This window comes from Sciurus carolinensis, chromosome 3 (genome assembly GCF_902686445.1).
Source record: "Sciurus carolinensis chromosome 3, mSciCar1.2, whole genome shotgun sequence".
In the NCBI taxonomy this organism is placed as follows: domain Eukaryota; kingdom Metazoa; phylum Chordata; class Mammalia; order Rodentia; family Sciuridae; genus Sciurus; species Sciurus carolinensis.
In genome coordinates, this window is record NC_062215.1 from 90,053,541 (window position 1) to 90,060,833 (window position 7,293).

Below are 7,293 nucleotides of genomic sequence, written 5' to 3' on the forward strand. Positions count from 1 at the left end.
ATAAGGTAATTATAATATTAAACAGTAACTGCAAAGTCTAACAACATTACTAAACGTTTCCTGAACCTGTTATTTTGCAATAACATGATGAAAGAAAAACTTTCGTTGATAGTGAAAGTAGAAGACTTAGGGTGAAGAAAAGTAATCTGGGATTTGCATTCTTATCCCAAGGTAGTGGCCACACATTCTGCACTGCCTTAGAGGCCGCCTTAGCTGCCAGTTCTCCATATCTTGAGGCATTGACTCCATCCTATTTATCTCCATGCCCTCTACATATCTAATAAAGAAGTGTAATATAGATATGTCAAATGAAAAATGAATAAGATTATAATTAGAAGTACAAGAGAGAAAGGAAGAGCAAAACTAAAGCACAAGCAATTTGGTGTTCACCAAGGTCTTGTTTAGTAGCCCACAGTTTGGAAATGCTAAGCTCCTGGGGTGCAACATTAATTAACAAACAGTCAAGTGCTGAGTTCAGGAACAAGGGGAGACAATTATAGCTCTGCTGCTGGGGTGGCAGCTCTTTCACTGACATATGAGCCCTGTATCAAGCCTTGGAAATTTCCATTTTAATAAAAACAGCCTTGCAGAATCACACAAGACAGGAGAATCTGTTCTTTATCCCCAACAGTGTGGTTGTCTCCTAAAATAAGGTTTTGCCAGCCTCATGCAAAATCCTGGTTGCAAGTTTTGTTTACATTTGCAAGTCACCTCGTAGTGCTCAGTAAAAATGATCAGACAAGAGGTTGTAGATGGTAAACCTCCACCAGGTCTCCTTTCATACTGACCTGAGTGTACTTTTATTATTGCCTTTGGTTGGAGGGAAATAAGGAATTGGGACAAATTAGTATTAAGACAAAGTCAATGACTTCCTCCTATCACTGAGGTTCTGAACTCAGATGAACTTGGCTTCCTTTGCAGATTCCACACCTCTGTTGTGTCTCTCATACCACTTTCTGTCTACTCAATTACTAATGACTCTCTGCACTCAGAGCCCTCTTTGAACTCTCAATAAAACCACTCATCTTTTTCCCCTTAAACATCTGACTGAGGATCCCAGTTTTTAGCAGTCTTTACAATCTTTTGCAGTTCAAAGAATTTTAATAAATATTTGTGGAGTTGGAACCCAGTAGTTCATTTTTCAGACTGACATTAAGGATGCAGTGAAAGATGAGCTGGCTAATTGGAAACATTTTTATTTAAAAACTGTGCATGCGGAGTTCAACTAAGATAACTAAGATTCATCTTTGTGTTGGACATAATCACAGAAGTGAACTTGAACCCCGAGGTGGAGAGTGAGACCCAGTACAGAACTCCCTTTGTCCACATGATAATGACAGAGAAGCTCAAAGGAGGCCAGTGTTCTTGTCAAAACTGTTGTCATCAGGAGCTAAGGGAAGAAGTGAGTTAGGACCGCCAGAGTCTGAACAAGTTCCATGACACTCTGCAATCCAGGGGCAGGTAAGCAGACAAGGAATTAGTACTGGTGTGACTGCAGTGAATAGAGGTGACTGAGTGTTGCAGCAGTCCAGAGACCAGACTCTGTGGGAAGGACAGAACCCTGAGGATTAGGGACTAGAGACAAAGGAAACAAACCTGGAGTAAACATCCTAAGCAACCTAGTATGCATCTCACTGGGCTAAAGTCAAGGGCTGTATTCCTTTCTAGGGGGGCTTTCAGCAGACAATCATTTCCTTGCCTTTTCCAGATGCTACAGGCTGCCCACATTCCTTGGCTCATGGCCCCTTCCATCAAGTCTTTCTCAAGATGCCTCCTATCTGATTGTACCTATTCTGAATCCCCCTTCCACTGTTTTTTTTTTTTTTTTTTTTTTTTTTTTGCCTCTTTGCTCTATTTTTAGTGAAATATGCTTAAATTTATTTTTAACCTATCAAATTTATTTTGGTGATTGTATTTTTAAGTTTCTTTTTCACAGCACTGTGTCCTGTGAATATAATACTTTCTGTTATCCATTTGAAACTCTTAATGGCATTATTATCTTGCTTTATAGTCTTTCTTCTTTCTTTGAACTACCTCTGCTTCCTTTGTGTTACATGATTAAACTTAGGCTCCCTAGACATCTTCCCTTGCCTTACTGGTAGGCAGGAGCTGTACTCCTAGCAAAGGTAGAAGAGTCCTCTATTGAAAAATACAGGAGCCCCAGAAACTAAGTCTACATGTTATTAGTACAGAGTTTCTTAGTGAAAAAGCCAAACCCTTGGTCAACTTATGAAACTCACTTGTTGACAGAAATCACCTATATATACTGAGTGGGGCTCTAAGAAGCAGATTAAAAGCTCAGGCTCAATGGGGAGTACATGCATGCAGACTACATAAACCCTACTTTCATTCTCTAACCCTCAATGAATATGATGTCCTGAAGATCTAACACACACTTATGCAATTTCTCTCCAGAATCACATTGGGGTGTGAAAGAGAGGCGGTGTCTATTTTAGCAGCCATTAACCAAAAGAATATGTAGAATACAGAATCAAAAGACCCAGTGTCTGATTCTACGAAGGTAAATGCACAATGAAACTGATCCACATTTTAGTAGATATGGAATATGCTATGATTTGAATGGCTGTGTCCTATGCCAAATGTCTGTGTTGAAACCATATCACCCAAGGTGAGGGTATTAGGAGATGGGGTCTTTGAGAGGTGATTAAATCATGAAGGCAGAACCCTTGCAAGTGAGATTAGTGCCCTTATAGATAAGACCCCAAAGAACTGCCTTGCCTCCTCCACCTTGTGAGGACCTGATAAGGAAAGACCATCCATGAGCGCACAGTGTGTCAGCGTCTTGTTCTTGGACACCCTAGCCCCTTGAACTGTAAGAAATAAATTTTCTTTGTTTATGAGATACCAAGTTTATGATATTTTGTTATAGCAGACTAGAGCAACTAAGCGTATTGTTTTGATAGGAGTATAGTAAAGAATTGAGAAGGATACAGGAGGGAAAGCAAAATGCAATTGGTGTTGACAGAGATGTTGCTCCTGTGTGAGGAATTTTAGAAGGTTTTCTGGCCCGCAGAAACTTGGAATTAGGAGGTTCCAAGAAAAGTGCTTTGGTAGCAGAATGAATGAAATTTCCAGGCATCAGGAGACAAGAGGAGGCATTATGAAATTTAAAAGTGGCCTATTATTCTTGAGAAAGGATAAAGTTTTATAGGTGATGAACTGCTGACCATGAGACAAAAATTTCATTCTCAGAATCAAGATCAGTAGCAGTTACATACCCGTAGTTGGTTGTTATTTCAGAAGAATTCAATGATTCATTTATTCTTTGAAATCTTCCAGCCTGCTCATCTTCTTCCTCTTTCTCACTATGACTCTGTCCACCTATCACTTCCTCTTTCCTTAATGGCTGTGTTTGCCACATTCCTTTACTCAGTTAACTGAGGGGAGAGACACAGCAAGGTCAAGTAGAGCAGCACACATGATACCTGTTGAATCAAATGGAAACAGAAAGGAGTGATTCAAACATACATGATGGGATTTGACATTGTAATCCAAAATGTCATCATCAGAAGTTTTACTGCATTCCAGCACTGGCAGCAAATTTCATAAGAAATTATGAAGGTAGCCAGGTGCAGTGGCGCATTCCTGTAGTTCCAGTGACTCGGGGGGCTGAGGCAGGAAGATTGCAAGTTTGAGGCCAGACTCAACAACTCAGGGAGAACCTGTCTGAAAATTGTAAAAGAAAAAGAAAAAGGGCTGGGATGTAACTTAGTGGAAGAGTGCCCCTGGGTTCAATATCCAGTAGCGCATACACACACACACACACACACACACACACACACACAAAATTAAAAAAGCAAAGAGAAAAAAATCATTTAAGTATAGAAGTACAGATATTTGTAGCTATAGGCTTTTTATGTATTGAACATATCTCTGTCATGGTCTTCAGCCTTTGCACTTCAGAAACGTAAATCTTTGCTGTAGCAGGCTCTCGTAGGCCAGCTTGGGTCTGCAGAATCAAGAATCAACAGGGTTTCTTCCAACTGTGGAAGGAGTGTCATAAGCCACCAGGTGGCAGTGGTTGTTAAAACTGAATATTGAGTCAAACCTCCGGGGAGAGAGTGTGTGTGAGGGACAACCAGGCCTAGCTTTTGTTTTATTCACATTTAAAAAGATACTCTAATTATACATTTCTTATGTAATCAGAAAAAAAATAGAACTTGTCCTGACCAAAAAAAAGAAAAACCCTATATCTATATATAAAAATATGCCTCCATATAAATCTATCTATATAGATAGATAAATATATATATATGTCTATCAAGATCAGTAGCTGCTATGTACCCATCGCATGTTGTTACATATATATCTCAAATTTTCGAAGTACCTGTTTTCATTCTTGCCATACCAGAGGATTTTACATATTCTGAAATTTGATCTAACATGTCCAGGTGAGTAGTTCTTTTCTATGGGCAGTACCATTCTTTTAATTTCCTAAATTAGACACTTTGAATTATTTTCACTCTCCCAAATCTTTATTATTATCCAATCAATCTTTTTTACTAAAACTGATGTTACCATATGAATTTTCTCAAGTAGTTTCTGTGGTTTCTTAACAACACTTAATAGGATGCAAGCAAACCAGAGCTCATAACAACCTTGATCATTCCACCTTTATGAGTATAAAATCATATGGTGGTATACACTGAAGGTACTTCATAAAACTTGTACAAATTTCCAAATATATAAATTTTAGTAGGATATTGTATATAATGAAATAAATATACAAATATCAATCACATATATAAAATATATTTACAATACCAATCACTGATTTCTTATATAATTATAAACAAATCTATATAAAAAATATGCTATTACTCTTTAATAATTTTATTACTACTATATGTCTCTACATTTAACAAACCAATTGTAAGTTAAATCATTCAAAACCTATAAGCCCTTGAGGTTTAAAGATTATTTATTATTAAAATTTCAGAGTCACCTCAGAATTTAACCACAGAGACATGGCATAAGACGGTGTTTCTTTTTCTGATAAGAACTAGTGTTTTCTTCCATAGGGTCATTGATATCCAGGATACAAACTCACTAACTAACTTAAGAGTTCATGCTGACAGAAATAACAATTTCATCTTACATGTAAAGAAAGATTTAAAAATGCATATGGTTTCTTTACTTATTATATCATTTGAGGCTCACAGGTATCAAATGAGGTTGACAGAATAATAGTAGTTTTATTTTTTATAGAAGAGAATTTAATTTCAGTAGAAATAAAGTATTTGCCCAAGATGACATGGTTAAGAAACAGCAGAAATGTGATCTACCTTGGGTCTTCAGACCCCTGGTTACAAGTATAAGCTAGACAAACTTTAAGCTATATGTTGTTCCAGAAACTGGAGTTATACAAAAACATATCCAAAGCTTAGGCACACAGGACCTTGTCCTTGTGGTGTTTCAACATAATGAAAAAGATTTTTATAAATACCTTGAAGGACATGATTGAAGTTCTATCAGAGAATAGCAGTCTGGAGGAGGTCAGGAAGGGTACTGCATTGGGGGTTAGGTGGGCCAAGGACCATTCATCTGATGAAATGACTCTAAGATATTGTTGTTAGATGAGGGAATGAGGCCAGTTTAGATCTGGAGTGTAGCCAACAGCTACCTTCCATGTGTTTTCCTCAAATTAAAGGCGTTTTCTTCTCTATTTAGAAAGAGGAGATTAGACAAACAGATGGGCATTTGCTCAACTGATTTGCTATTTATATTTTGAAACATATTGAGAAATACTGAATCCACTGCAGAAAGCAAAACATACATTTGGCAAAACCAAAGTCTCTTGAGGAAATTTCTCCAGAAGTGCTGGGGCCTATCTTTCTTGAACTAGGTTTGATTAAGAGGACTAGATCTGTGTTTTTATAGTCATCCTTCTTGAATTATCTGTGGAGTAAGGCACAGAATAATTAAATGATATTTATCTCCAGTTACTACCTTCTGTCTCATAAGGAAAAACCTGTCTGGATTTTTCTCCTGCAATACAAGGGAGATGAGATCCCAGGCACTATTTTCTGAGTTTGAATTTCAACGTGATTCTACCATTTTGGAGGTGACCTCTGGTTGGGAGAACACTCTGTGGGTCTGCGCTGCTTATTTCAGTTGTTTTTTCTAAACCAGGTAAAAAGATAGGTGTGAACCAGTGAGTCCATTAGCATGGAATTAGCTGCAACTCCATCTCTAAAAGACAAACTTCAAGTGGAGATACAGTTGGCTGTCTTTCTACTGACACCCTTGGGCAACCACCACAAGAATGTCACTGGGTGAAATCTTGCTGGCCAGTTGCTCTGAACCCACAGCAATATGGCAGATGGGTATGGACTGAAGCCAGAACTGGAGCTGGGCACATTGTCCCCAATCTTGAACTGCCTCTTCCCAGGTCTGAATTCTTTTCATCCTTATGATTAAATTGAGGTATTGGCTCACAGGGTAGCTTTTGTTTGTGTGTTCAAAAGAAGAGAAATCAGGGAATAATGGTAAACCCTAGAGAAGGCGGAAAGTGAGGAGAGATGGGAAGGAGGTAGAGACGCAGAGATGTCAAGCCTATTTGGGGACACATCTAACCTAAAGCAAAACTGACACATGCTTTCAGAGTTTCAAAATTGTTGCTGTTTGCTTATTCATTTAAAAAATCTACATACAGTAAAATTCATTCTTTAGGGAGTTTTGACAAATGCCACCATTATGTTCAGAACACAGAATGTCCCCAACACTCCAAAATAGTCCCATTTACTGTTCCTCGGCAGTCCAACTCCTCACCAACCCCTGCATATCACTGACAGGTTCTCTGTTCTATTACAATTTGAAAATTGAAAATGAAAAATTTCCATCTGGGTAGTAGAAGTGGTTTCCCTCTTAGCTCAGCATTGGCTGTGCTCTGGATTTCAGTTGTGCTGTAGCTCATAGTAATAAAGTTCAAAGCAGTGCTATTGTCTACAGAGCATTCCCATCATTGTTTTGGCAAATGCTTTCTTGTCAGAATGCCAAAGGAATGTCCTGGGGGTGGGGAGGATATATTGTGTCTGTAAAAATGAGCAGGATTTCACAGAAAGACCATTTTCAGCACAGAATTGCAACCCTGCTATAAAATTAGAATTGCTTCTCAATGAGAAACAGCCTTTATTAAAGTAAGTACAAATTCTTTCAGGAGAATCCCAGGTTTGATATAACTTTTAATTAAGTTTCTCAAAAGCTGGAGCTCATTTATTCTTCCCTCTGTCTGTCATCTAGCAGCAAGGTGCAGAGCCCTGTATTCATTGG